The sequence below is a fragment of the Panthera uncia genome, chromosome D4, assembly GCF_023721935.1.
Source record: "Panthera uncia isolate 11264 chromosome D4, Puncia_PCG_1.0, whole genome shotgun sequence".
Taxonomy (NCBI): domain Eukaryota; kingdom Metazoa; phylum Chordata; class Mammalia; order Carnivora; family Felidae; genus Panthera; species Panthera uncia.
The window spans coordinates 64,291,423-64,306,667 of NC_064807.1; the positions used below are offsets into that span (position 1 = coordinate 64,291,423).

The 15,245-nt window shown below is 37.2% G+C and overlaps 1 protein-coding gene and 1 pseudogene across 3 annotated transcripts in view; one reads left to right on the plus strand and one right to left on the minus strand.

Annotated features, from left to right (window-relative positions):
- Positions 1–15,245, minus strand: part of LOC125926342 (olfactory receptor 13C9) — a 229,643-nt gene that overhangs the window by 129,757 nt on the left and 84,641 nt on the right. The gene's annotated exons all lie outside the window — the stretch shown is intronic.
- Positions 1,040–2,393, plus strand: LOC125926362 (olfactory receptor 13D1-like; annotated as a pseudogene).

The following is a 15,245-nucleotide window of genomic DNA, read 5'->3' on the forward strand; positions in this document are numbered from 1 at the left end:
TTTATGACTATTATTCTAAATTCACTTTCTGTTATATTGTTTAAATCGTTTTTGATCAGTTTGTTAGCTGTTGTTATTTCCTGGACGTTTTTTTGAGGGGAATTATTCGGTTTTGTCATTTTGGATAATCCCTGGAGTGGTGCAGAACTGCAGGGGCAGTGCTATCACCTTAAACACACTATGTAATTCTTTCTTTCTGAGCTAGTCAAGAGACTTAATAGTTATGATCAACAATATAATTATAAAAGTATTACAAAGTTTTAACCATGTATATTATAATAGGCACCTCAGATATCTTATGTAATTTAATACTCACAACAAATTGTCAGAGTTATTTCTTTCCCACATCTTACCATGAACCAACCTCGGCTCCAAAAGTCACATGCAAAGCTAAATGGCATGGTGCTGACTGTATATGGTGCGTTATTTTAAAATAAGACCAGCTTCATTTTTAAATGATTTTATTTCAGAATATTCATTAATAATGAGATTTATATCTAAATTTAAAATTATGGGGGCTACTGGTTGGCTCAATCGGTTAAGCATCTGACTTTGGCTCAGGTCATGATCTCGCAGTTCGTGGTTTCGAGCCCTGCATCAGGCTCTGTGCTGACAGCTCAGAGCCTAGAGCCTTCTTCGGATTCTGTGTCTCCCTCTCTCTCTGCCCCCCACCCCTACTCGCTCGCCCGCTCTCTCTCTCTCAAAAATAAAAAAATAAACATTTAAAAAATTTAAAAACAATAAATTTAAAAAATTAAAAATTAAATTTAGAATTATGCTGTCCCTATTATTTTATTAGAGACCTGACACTTCACAGCACAATTCTTAGGGTCATTGATAACTTTGCCCCTGCTACTGCATGGCCCTACAAAGTACTGACTCTCTCAGTGGTTCAGTTTCGGCATCAATAAAGGCAAAATTGTATCCATACCTTTCCTGATGTCCAGAGCTACATGAAAAATCAAAATTTTATAGGTTAAAGTGATGTTTAAACTAAATTATAAATTTAAATTTCCTGAAGTCATATACTTATCTGAACTCTGCAAGTGACATGGACACTTAGAGATGGGAAATTACTCAGCTGTGACTGAATTCTTTCTGGCAGGACTTTCCCAATACCAAGAGGTCCAACTTTCTTTGTTCATGTTCTGCCTCATGATACCTGATAATCCCCCTGGAAAACAGTCTCCTGATTATCATCAACACCCTAGATTCTTGCCTCCACACCCCCATGTACTTCTTCCTTGGGAACCTCTCATTCTTGGACATTTGTCATACATCATCATCCATTCCTCTGATGTTCACATTAAGGTCTGAGAGAAAAATCCATCTCTTTTATTGACTGTGCTCTGCAGATGGCTGTCTTCCTTGGGTTGGGCTGCACTGAGTGTATCCTCCTGGCTGTGATGGCCTATGATTGGTATGTGGCCATCGGCAAGCCACTGAGGTACCCCACCATCATGAATAGAGGTCTTTATGTGCACATGGCTGCTTGGTCTTGGATCACAGTGCAAACAGTCCTGACAATGGTGTTGCCTTTCTGTGGGAATAATGTCATCGACCATCTTACCTGTGAGTTACTGGCCCTTCTTAAACTCATATGTTCAGATGTCTCCATCAATGTGCTTATCATAACAGTGGCAAGTATTGTTTTCTTAGTGACTTCCCTACTGTTAATTTTTATTTCTTATGTTTTTATACTCTCTTTCATCCTGAGACTTAACTCTACTGAAGGGAGAAAGAAAGCCTTTTCAACCTGTTCAGCCCACCTTGCTGTAGTAGTTTTACTCTATGATTCAGTCCTTTTTAAGTACATGAAGCCCAAGTCAAAGGACATGAAGTTTGATGAGATCACTGGGTGTTGAACTCCATCATCTACAGCCTGAGGAATAAGAAGGTGAAAGAGGCTATGAAGAAAGTCTTGAGTAGACACTTACACTCATGGAAAATATCAAAGTGCTTAGGACATGTAGTATCTACATTTGGGGAAAAGATGTATTTTTGGTAGTCACAGATGAAGCTGCAGAACTCAGTATGATGAGAGCATTGTGTTTGCAAAGCCAAATGTGGAACTCTCATTTATACAATAGAAAATGTCCATGAAAACCTTTTCATATAATATCTTTGTAGCAGTCCTTCTAGTTATATGGAACTATGCCTCTTGGTCCCACAGAGGTCATGATGGATGCTGTTCGTGATGAATATCTCTCTGTCTCTATGTGTCTGTCTGTCTGTCTCTCTCTCTCTCTCTCTCTTGTCTTCCCTTTCCACCCCTCTTTTCTCCTTATTCCTTCTTTTATCTTTCTCTTCTTTGCTCTCTTCTTTATCTTCTTTGTCTCCTCAAGGTACATATGTATATATTATTTTGGTCTGTCCAGCATCCTTTCATCTAATAAAAGAACACATCTTTTTATTTTAAGAAATCCACTCTCTCCCACTCTCAGTCCATAGTTAGCTGAGGCTGGCCACATTCTCTGAATCAAATGATAAGCATGAAACACAGATTGGGCCAATGAAAAATGAACATCTCCTACTCACAGTGATTCATTCAGGGTAGCTATATGACCTAAGCCATGCTAATCATACTTAATTGCCAAAATGGTGCCTGAGTGTTAGAGAAAAGTCACTCTTTTTTTCAAAGGATTTCTAACAGGTAGAACATGTATCTGGATCTTCTCCCGGCCATTTCTGTCAATATATGGGGAGAGCCCGACTGAAAATGAAATCACCAAAGAGGAAAGTAGAGCTGAGGGAAGGAATTAGGGTGGTTTGATGTCATTATTAACTCCTGGTTCAAGGTGGGCCTAAAAACATTCATGCTTGGGCTTTTCAGTTACGTGAGACAATAAACTTCCTTTAAAATAAACTGAATTAATTTCCACTGCTTATAACCATATAAATCCTTATTAATGCATTCTCTTATGTACCTCATTTTCTCTCTCTCCCTCACTAGCTCCTACTTCTAACTTTTCCTCTGTATATCCCTTTTATCTAATTCTTTCTAATACTGTTTATATCTTTCCCTCCTCCTGTCATTTTGTGATTCTCTATTTCCATCTCTTTCTCACTCTTGTTCTTTCATCCTCCATCTCAAAAACTTGTCATTTTTAAGAATCACTGATGGTCCCAAAGTCTCCAGCATTTAGGATTCACCTCTTCCTTTAGTGCCAAATCACAATAATATAACCTTTATTTTGCATGAATGCACACAATGTATCCCCCTTGCAAATATTGCTAAGGACTTCTTATATTTTCCTAGTTCTTAGTAACTTTTCTCCAGATTGCTCTATTGTGCTTCTCTATCACTTTTCTGATTATCCTATAATTATTTCTCATTGTATTTAAGCTCTCCACAGCCCATTTCACACCCCGAAGAGTATATACAAAACACACACACATTTAAGAGGTTGTCATGTTAAACAGACTGCTTAGCTTAAGAATAAGATAAAGTGATGCGGGGGGGTGGGGGTGCGCAGGGAATATTAATTTCGAATTATTACCGCTCCTAGTATCTCTTAAATATACTTCCTCACAAGGCCTCTTAAAGCCATTTCCCTGTTTAGCTCCTAGCTAGTCATCTTCTGCTGAGTCCTATTTATTTCCTTCCTCTACGAGCATTATGCTTAACCCTATAAAAATACATGAGTAGACAACTAAAAGCAGTCCTCATTGTTGTCCTTCTCAAAAGAGTGTCTATCCCCAAAATAGATGACAAATTCTACTCTTATAACTATATAAAAGAAGTTCAGGCCATTTTAAAAATTATGTGTCCTCACTATCACACCAATGATTTAGAAATACTGGAGCCCAGCACTTTGTCAAGTGTATGTCATTCACTTCAAGAATAGCAAACATCTAATAATAAAAAGATACTTAAATCATCTTTACCCATCTAATGAAATGAAGGATTTCATGGTGGAAAAAAAATTGCTTCAGAAGTTTGCCTCAAACACAGTGACATGATGCTAATGTGCCTCCACAGAATGTTCACTACCTAAAATTCCAGTATTATCTCCTACAGCAAACTCATCCATTCTCATTGTTTCAATGAATCACCATAAAATGATGAATCAAAATCTGTAAGATCTGGATCCTAAATTTCTCTCTGAATTGTTTCACAGTGTTATCATCTAAATGTAATAAGTAAAACATGTTTCTTTCACTCATCATGTTATCTTCTACCATATTGTCTTCCTGCCATTTTCCCAGTACAAAATGTTTCTTCTTCACAGGTTCCCTCCTGTTCTTTTGATAATTTCCAAAATTCTTAAAATAAAAGCATGACACCAGCAAGATGGCAAAATAGAAGGTCTCCAGTTCTAGTCCCTACACAGAAACACTGATTTGGTAACCATCCACAGAGCAAAGTGTCTTTGTACAAGTTTCAGGATCCAGTTACAAATATGAAACATATCAGTAGAGCCTAAGATTGAGAAAAGTTGTTTGAGAAAGCAGGCCAACACGCTGGTAGAAAGACCATCAACTGTGGACCTGGCAGACCCAGAAGCCGCCTTATCCATGTGGAGACTCAGCTCCAGCAACTGCATGTTCTTAGTCCAGCAACTGCTCTTAAGCAGACCTGGCAGGAACTACACCCAAACGGCTCCTACTAATAGCCTCCATCCCAACCACAGTTCTGACTGAGGACCTGGAAGCATCCCCTTGTTTGAGCACAAGTCCACCCAGGGACCCAGCATGAGCCACACATGTACAAACTCCTGGTAACAAGGCCACCAACCAAAAACCCAACTGCAGACATAGAAGCAGCCCTGTGACCCAGATCCGGCCCCATCTGACAGAGATCCTGGAAGTAGTCCTGTCTGAAGATCCAGCAGGAGAAAGTCATTACTTGCCAAAATCAGTCTATAAAGACTGGAAGAGGTTAATGCACTTTCAAATGCAAGGACATCAATACAAAGCTACAAGAATAATGGAAAAATTCACAAAAATGAAACATCCAAAAAAAGAAAAACCAAAGAGGGAAGGAGAAAACTTCTGGAAGTGACAGATAAGTCTAGGGTATTGATAGAGATGATGGTTTTACAGGTATGTAGTTATCTCCAAACATACCAAGTTGCGCAAATTAAATATCTAGAGTTTTTGGTTTATCAATCATACTTCGATAAAAGCAGTAAAAAAAAATATCTTAAAATGACCTGAAAAGTTTTCTAAGATCTAGATCCTATATAACTCTTTAGCCCCACCTTTCACCAATGTTTACCTCTTCCCACTGTTCTGCACCCTTTGTTCCAGCTGAACTTTTAAAAATTTTTTTCAATGTTTATTTACTTTTGAGAGAGAGAGACAGAGCAAGAGTGGGGGAAGAGCAGAGCTAGAGGGAGACACAGAATCCAAAGCAGGGTCCAGGCTCTGAGCCGTCAGTACAGAGCCCGACACGGGGTATGAACCCACAAACCGTGAGATCATGACCTGAGCTAAAGTCGGACACTTAATCGACTGAACCACCCAGGCGTCCCCCAGCTGAACTTTTTTTTAATATTTATTTTTGAGAGAGAGAGCATGAGTGAGGGAGGGGCAGAGAGAAAGGGGTGCAGAGGCTCTGAAGATGGCTCTGTGCTGACAGCAGCAAGCTGGATGTGGGGCTCAAAATCACGAACCGTGAGATCATGACCTGAACTAAAGTCAGACACTTTACTGACTGAGCCACCTAGGAGCATCCCCAGCTGAATTTCTTTTAATTCTCAGACCTATCACCTCTCTCCCTCTCTCTTTCTCTCTTCCCCTCTATTGATGAATCTTTTTTTTAATTTTTTTTTTAACATTTATTTATTTTTGAGACAGAGACAGACAGTGCATGAACGGGGGAGGGTCAGAGAGAGGGAGACACAGAATCCGAAACAGGCTCCAGGCTCTGAGCTGTCGGCACAGAGCCCGACATGGGGCTCGAACTCACGGACTACGAGATCATGACCTGAGCCAAAGTCGGCCGCCCAACCAACTGAGCCGCCCAGGCTCCCCGATGAATCACTTTTTATCCCAAAATCTAAGTGCTTGGACTCCGGTCAATGTACTCTGTCATAATCCATGTTTGTTTGTTTGTTTTGTTTTTGCTGATAAAGAAAATAATGATTAATATAATTCCACTGCTGGAAAGAGTCACATCCTGATTGGAGTCCAAGCTGGAAATCAGTTTCCAATTTCATATTGATATATTACTTTCTGTGTTACCCTGTTTGACACCCTCACTAACAGAAAAAAATTTGGATCACATCTATTTACTAATGTAATAACTGATAAATATAAGATACACTATGCTTGCAAAACTTGAAGTTAAAATCATTTTACCACTCTGTCCAGTGGCAAGATAGTCCCAGGGGATTCAAAAAATTTAAACTGTGGCATACTGGCAGGAATTTTTGACTTGTGATTACAAATATTTCTTACAAAAATGTTTTAAAGGTTATATTCCATTTAAAGAAACCAAAAAATGTCCTATGATTATAAAAATAAATAAGTAAATTGTGGTAAATACTCAAGTTTTGAAATACTCTATCAATATGATGAGCTAATAGATAAAATCATGAATGAAAATGGAATTATTATGACCAATCCCTCAGAGATACAAGCAATTATCAGGGAATACTATGAAAAATTATAAGCCAACAAACTGGACAACCTGGAAGAAATGGACAAATTCCTAAGCACACACCCACTTTCAAAACTCAAACAGGAAGAAATAGAAAACTTGAAGAGACCCATAACCAGCGAAAACATTGAATCAGTTATCAAAAATCTCCCAACAAATAAGAGTCCAGGACCAGATGGCTTCCCAGGAGAATTCTACCAGACATTTAAAGCAGAGATAATACCTATCCTTCTCAAGTTATTCCAAAAAATAGAAAGGGAAGGAAAACTTCCAGACTCATTCTATGAAGCCAGCATTACTTTGACTCCCAAACCAGACAGAGACCCAGCAAAAAAAGAGAACTACAGGCCAGTGATGAATATGGATGCAAAAATTCTCAACAAGATACTAGCAAATCGAATTCAACAGCATATAAAAAGAATTATTCACCATGATCAAGTGGGATTCATTCCTGGGATGCAGAGCTGGTTCAACATTTGCAAATCAATGTTGCTACATCACATTAAGAAAAGAAAAGATCCATACGATCCTGTCAACCGATGAAGAAAAAGCATTTGACAAAATTCAGCATCCTTTCTTAATAAAAACCCTTGAGAAAGTCGGGATAGAAGGAACATACTTAAACATCATAAAAGCCATTTATGAAAAGCCCACAGCTAACATCATCCTCAATGGGGAAAAACTGAGAACTTTCCCCCTGAGATCAGGAACACGACAGGGATGTCCACTCTCACTGCTGTTGTTTAACACAGTGTTGGAAGTGCTAGCATCTGCAATTAGACAACAAAAGGAAATCAAAGGCATCAAAATTGGCAAAGATGATGTCAAGCTTTCACTTTTTGCAGATGACATGATATTATACATGGAAAATCCGATAGACTCCACCAGAAGTCTGCTAGAACTGATACTTGAATTCAGCAAAGTCACAGGATACAAAATTAATGTACAGAAATCAGTTGCATTCTTATACACTAATAATGAAGCAACAGAAAGACAAATAAAGAAACTGATCCCATTCACAATTGCACCAAGAAGCATAAAATACCTAGGAATAAACCTAACCAAAGATGTAAAAGATCTGTATCCTGAAAACTACAGAAAGCTTATGAAGGAAATTGAAGAAGATATAAAGAAATGGAAAAACATTCCGTACTCATGGATTGGAAGAATAAATATTGTTACAATGTCAATACTACCCAAAGCTATCTACACATTCAATGCAATCCCAATCAAAATTGCACCAGCATTCTTCTCAAAACTAGAACAAGCAATCCTAAAATCTGTATGAAACCACAAAAGACCCCAAAGAGCCAAAGTAATATTGAAGAAGAAAACCAAAGCAGGAGGCACCACAATCCCAGACTTCAGCGTCTACTACAAAGCTGTAATCATCAAACAGCATGGTATTGGCACAAAAACAGACACATACAACAATGGAATAGAATAGAGACTCCAGAATTGGACCCACAAAAGTATGGCTAACTAATCTTTGACAAAGCAGGAAAGAATATCCAATGGAACAAAGACAGTCTCTTTAACAAATGGTGCTGGGAAACTGGACAGCAACATGCAGAAGAATGAAACTAGACCACTTTCCCACACCATTCACAAAAATAAACTCAAAATGGATAAAGGACCTGAATGTGAGACAGGAAACCATCAAAACCCTAGAGGAGAAAGTAGGAAAAAACCTCTCTGACCTCAGCTGCAGCAACTTCTTACTTGAAACATCTCCAAAGGCCAGGGAATTAAAAGCAAAAATGAACTATTGGGACCTCATCAAGATAAAAAGCTTCTGAAAAGGAAACAATCAACAAAATGAAAAGGCAACCGATGGAATGGGAAAAGATATTTACAAATGACATATCAGACAAAGGGCTAGTATCCAAAATCTTAAAGAACTTACCAAACTCCACATCCGAAAAACAAATAACCTAGTGAAGAAATGGGCAGAAAACATGAATAGACACTTCTCTAAAGACACTCAGATGGCCAATAGGCACATGAAAAGATGCTCAACGTCGCTCCTCATCAGGGAAAATACAAATCAAAACCACACTCAGATATCACTTCACGCCAGTCAGAGTGGCTAAAATGAACAAATCAGGAGACTACAGATGCTGGCGAGGATGTGGAGAAACAGGAACCCTCCTGAACTGTTGACGGGAATGCAAATTGGTGCAGCCACTCTGGATAACAGTGTGCAGGTTCCTCAAAAAATTAAAAATAGACCTACCCTATGACCCAGCAATAGCACTGCTAGGAATTTACCCAAGGGATACAGGAGTACTGATGCATAGGGGCACTTGTACCCCAATGTTTATAGCAGCACTTTCAACAATAGCCAAACTACAGAAAGAGCCTAAATGTCCATCAACTGATGAATGGATAAAGGAATTGTAGTTTATGTATACAATGGAATACTACCTGGCAATGAAAAAGAATGAAATATGGCCTTTTGTAGCAATGTGGATGGAACTGGAGAGTGTGATGCTAAGTGAAATAAGTCACACAGAGAAAGACAGATACCAAATGTTTTCACTCTTATGTGGATCCTGAGAAACTTAACAGAAGACCATGGGGGAGGGGAAGAAAAAAAAAAGTTAGAGAGGGAGGGAGCCAAAGCATAAGAGACTCTTAAAAACTGAGAATATACTGAGGGTTGATGGGGTGTGGAAGGGAGGGGGAAGTGTGTGAAGGGCATTGAGGAAAACACTGGGAGTTGTATGGAGAACACTGGGTGTTGGGATGAACCCTGGGTGTTGTATGGAAACGAATTTGACAATAAATTTAATATTTAAAATTTTTTTTAAATAATCTTTCTTTTTATTTCCTACTTATACTGGTATATATAATAAAATTAATCTTCAATTCAAAAAATAGAGTTTGATAACAGATATCATCAGAGGGTTTGATAAATGTTAAAGCATTATAAATCAGTACATAGCAAATGGACTATTTGATAAATCATGCTTGGTTATTGATTATTCATACTGACTAGAAAGATAACAATAAATGTCTACTTTATGCTATATATAAATTTGATTAGTCAAAATTATAAAAAGCAAAATTTTAGAACTTCTATAGAAAATTATGGAAGAATATTTTTATGACATACACGCAGTAAAAGTATTTGTTAAACAAGCTAAAAAGCAAAAAGGGAAAAGAACAAGAAATTCAACCTCCTTAAAATTAAGTGTTCCATATAACAAAAGACACCATTGAGAAAGTAAACATTAGAGATAAATGGGAAAATTTATCTGTAGTACACAGAAACAAAAAAAGGATTAGTCGAGAATATGTTTCTAAAAAACATAAACAGAGCATCTGAGTGGCTCAGGCGGTTAAGCATCCAACTTTGGCTCAGGTCATGATCTCACGGTTTATGAGTTCAAGCCCTGCATTGGGCCCAGTGCTAACAGCTCAGAGCCTGGACCCTGCTTCAGATTCTGTGTCTCCCTCTCTCTCTCTCTGTCCCTCCTACATTCATACTCTGTCTCTTTCTGTCTCAAAAATAAACATTAAAAAAAATTTTAAATACATAAAAAATATAAACATCCAATAAAAAATAGCAAGTTCTACAACATAAAGTCCTACAACCAATATCAAAAATATGAAAAGATAATCAAATCATAAGTAATAAGAGAAATGAAATATTTTTATAATGTTTATTTTCGGGAGACAGAGAGAGCAACTGGGAGAGGGCAGAGAGAAAAAGAGGGAGACAGAGGATCTGAAGCAGGCTCTGTGCTGACAGCAGACAGCCCCATGAAGGGCCCAAATTCATGAACTATGAGATCACGACCTGAGCCAAAGTCAAGAGTTGAACCTGTAACCCACTGAGTCACCCAGGAGCCCCCGAAATATTTTTAAATGTGATACTGCCCACCCAAAAAGTAGTTAAATACTAAATTATGACAATAATATGGACAGACACAAAATCTAATTCATTGCAACTGGAGTATTAACGTTTTGAAGAGCAAATAAGCAAGACCAATGGAGTTGATCCCATAATTCCACTCACAGGTTTGTACTAAAAAAGAAAGAATGAAGAAAAAGCTAGTCTGTGCCATCATCTAGTGGCCTCACAACAGAATAGAAAATATGATTCCTTCAGCAATGTTTACAAAGGTCTCTTGAAAGAACCTGCACAGCGATGCACCAACACCTTATACACATGTAGACTTTATACATGCAGTAACTACCCTCACTACTTTACTGGGTTAACATTTGGCTGCATCTATCTTGCTTCCTTCTACAGATTTGCATGAACTTAACCTTGTGACAAAACCAAACAGAAACATCTTCAGGAAGAGTGTGTCACATGTATACCCCATATAATTTCCAACACCTTTCAAATAATACCTACTGTTATGAGAGGCTTAGAAAATGCTTCTCTGAACTAACCAGACTTGATTAATAATTAAAAAATAAGCCAGTATTAAGTATCAACAAGAATATCGTGCAAAAGGAGCTCTTAAACACTTCTACCTGGGTACAAATTTGGAAAATTAGCAAAGATTAATATATATCCCAAAATAAAGAAACCATTAAACTTTTAAAAACTCTTAAAACAAAAATAAGCATTACAAAAAAAGATGAATATGCATATACACTATGACACAAAAATTCCTCTCCTATATATATTCTCTAGCAATGGTTCTTAACTCCATAGGACTTCTATGAATACATGGGGACTGGTAACTTACATGGAAAAAAAATTCATCTTTATTTTCACCAACTTCTAATTGAAATTTAGTAGTTCTTGGGTAAAGTTTTACATATGAATTTATCAAACTTTCAAGTCAGAGATAGTCTTCGTGTTATTCAAGTTATTTAGCAAAAACCAGAGTGAAACCTGCCCCATCCTTTTATTTTTATCTCATAATCAGATAAAGATAGTACAAGAAAATATAACCTTTTATTTTACTTATAACATAAATGTGGGAAATAAAAAAATATGTACATATTCATAATATGTACATATTCTATGAAATAAAATGTTCTAATAATGACAACACTTGAATCAACTCTCCTGTAAATAACAAACATAAACTCGAGACAAAAAAAACGCTTTTACAACTTCCTAAAACTAGGATCTCAAAGAGATATTTGAACTCCCATGTTCATTGCAGCATTATTCACAATAGCCAAGATGAGGGAACAACCTAAATGTTGATGGACAGATGAATGGCTAAAGAAAATGTGGTATATACATATAATAGAATATTAATCAGTCTTAAAAATGAAAGAAATCTTACCACATGTGACAACATGGATAAACTTTGAGGACATTACATTAAGTGAAATAAACCAGTCATGAAGGACAAATACTCCCAGACTCCATGATGAATCTAAAATAGTCAAACTCAGGGGTGCCTGGGTGGCTCAGTCGGTTAAGCATTGGACTTCGGCTTAGGTCATGATCTCACAGTTTGTGAGTTTGAGCCCCGCGTTGGGCTCTGTGCTGACAGCTTGGAGCCTGGAGCCTGCTTCAGATTCTGTGTCCTCCCCTCTCTCTGCCCCTCCCATGCTCATGCTCTGTCTCTCTCTGTCTCTCAATAATAAATAAATGTTAAAAAAAATTTTTTTAAATAAAATAGTCAAACTCAGAAGCAGAGAGTAGAATGGTGGTTGCCAGGAAGTTGAGAACAGGAGTAAATGGGGGGTTTGTTATTCCACAGGTATGAAGTTTCAGATATTCAAAATGAGTAAGTTCTAGAGATCTGTGGTACAACATTGTTCCCATAGCTAACAATATAGTGTTGTACACTTAGAAATTTGTTAAGAAGGGTTAGATCTCATGTTAAATGACTTTTCTATAATAAGGAAGATGTGGTTTATATATGCAATGGAATATTACTTAGCCATCAAAAAGAATGAAATCTTGCTATTTGCAATGACGTGGATGGAGCTAGAGTATTATGCTAAGTGAAATAAGTCAGTCAGAGAAAGACAAATACCATGTGATTTAATTCATGTGTGGAATTTAAGAAACAGAATAAATGATCATGGGGGGAAAAGAGAGAGGAAAACCAAGAAATAGACTCTTAACTCTAGAGGACTGATGGTTACCAAAGGTGAGGTGGTGGGGGATGGGTTAAACCGGTGATGAGGATTGAGGATCACTTGCTGTGATGAGCACTGGGTGTTGTATGTAAGTAGTGAATCACCAAATTGTAACCTGAAACTAATATTACACTGCATGTTAACTAAGTGGAATTCAATTTTAAAAAAAATTAAAGATTAAAAGAATAAAAACAAACAAAAAAATGCCTTCTTGAAGTAGTCAACAGCATTCAGAAAATGAACGGGGGTAGTCAACATTTGTAAAAAAGAATAGCACTAGGTAAGTTTCCCTTTTAGTGAGTTCAAGATAAGGGAAGGACAAAGTCATAATCACTAGAGGTTAACTAAAATTCATATGGAAAATTCAATCTCATTGACTTGAAGAAACAAAGGAAAGAGTTCAGGAAGACCATAGCAGTTAAAAATGTTAAAAAAAAACACACACCACAAACAACAACAACAACAACAACACAGAAAAGAGACAGCTAGAGAATAGGAGTCCAGGTTTCTGTATAAGCTCTGCCTAAATACTGGATGATCCCTAACTACACATAAGCAGATCTAAGCGTAAAATACGTGAGCAGAGATTTTAGTGGCTATCCACCTCAGATGAGTTTGAAATTTGAGTCCTGCCAAAATACTTTCTGCTAAAACAAAGCACCAATTCTTGTGGCAAATTCAATGTCCAAGAACAGGCACAGATAGTTTTACTCCAACAGGCTCTTCTGGAACTTTTCTAGTCTTCCCATCAAGAGGGAGAGTCTTGGGGTGCCTGGGTGGCTCAGTCAGTTGAGCATCCAACTTTGACTCAGGTCATAAACTCATGGTTGTTGAGTTCAACCCCCACATCAGGCTAGCTGCTATCAGCCCAGAGCCTGCTTTGGATCCTCTGTGCCCTTCCCTCTGCCCCTGCCCTGCCCATGCTCTCTCTCTCAAAAATAAATAAACATTAAAAAAAAAAAAAAGAGGTAGAGCCTTTTTCATTTTTATGTATCCCCACAACACTGAGTGAACATATTTGGCATCAAACTTTAGCAAAGATCCTGGCACATATTTGAATCTTAAAATATGAATAGAATTGTGCTCTTCTAATTAAGACCTACACAATCCTGGAGCGCTGGAAGAAGAGAAGTGTAGATGGAATTAAAACACTAAAACCTGGAAGTACACAGTGGGGTCAAGGGCCAGAAAGTTGTTACAGTGTAAGTGACAGTTGGGAAGCAAAGGTAGGAGTGTGTTGGATACTCCTTGAGGCTGTGCATCCTTTTTCCTCATAGGGAATTAAATGAAGGAAATAAAATCGCAGTCCTCCAGCTTTGTCATTCCTTCAAAAAGCCAAAAAAGTGAAAAGTTGCTGAGACTCCAACAACAAAAAAAACCTGTTTCATTTCCACTTCTTGTATGTTTTTCCTATTTATCAGTTAAAGATATAATGAAATTCATTAAAATTGCCTAATATGGGGAAATGCATACACTATATATTGTTAATTATAAAAAAAAAACCCAGTAAGTCAAGAAATGTAATATGTTCTTATGCATGTAAATACAGTATATAAATAGATGTCAAAATTTTAGTATTTATTCTATAATTATGATTGACTTTCATTTTTCCCTTTGGATACTCCAGAACCTCTCAAATTTCTATACTATGTATTATCTGTATAGTCAAGGAAGTAATAATTCAGAGAAGAAAAATTACTATTTAAAAAGTATAATTAGTTCTTGAAACATCATCCCTAATGTAACTAAAAGTTACTACCTTCTATACTATTTAAATATTCAACTTTAAATCACTTCTGGCATTACAAAGTCTCTTAGAAGAAAACAAAGGAGGATTTAAATTGGTTACCAGAACCACTGGTGAGGGTCTGGAAATAAACATTTAAGGCTCAGAAGTAGAAAAGTATTTATGTGACATAGTACTTTACTATTGCATAAAAATTTATAATATGATGTTCTGTTGAGCAGAAAGCTTTGTTCTTCCCTCTCCCTCACCACTACTAATAGTTGTGTGTGATTGTGGAATACTCAACTGTAGGTTTTAGTTGACTTTTCGCTCTAAAAAGAAAACGAAGCAGTCAATTCACTGAGGAGAAGCAGCAAACTGTCACAAGAAGTTAATGAAACACTGATGAAAAAACAAAAGAGAATGTTTTCCTTGCTTTGAAAACTGAAATTCCAACTAGCCATGCTATCTACTATAGATAGAGAAGATGAGAATCCTACATTGAAGATTTAATAGGGAACATTAGGACAAAAATGAGAGGAGAGAAGTATTTCCAGAAAGGAAAAGGTGAATGGGAACTCGGAATTAAGAAGTTATTTTATTTTATCCATTCTGATACCCTATGTCTTTTGGTTGGCGCATTTAGTCCATTTACATTCAGTGTTATTATAGAAAGATATGGGTATAGAGTCATTGTGATGTACGTAGGTTTCATGCTTGTAGCGATGTCTCTGGTACTTTGTCTCACAGGATCCCCCTTAGGATCTCTTGTAGGGCTGGTTTAGTGGTGACAAAATCCTTCAGTTTTTGTTTGTTTGGGAAGACCTTTATCTCTCCTTCTAT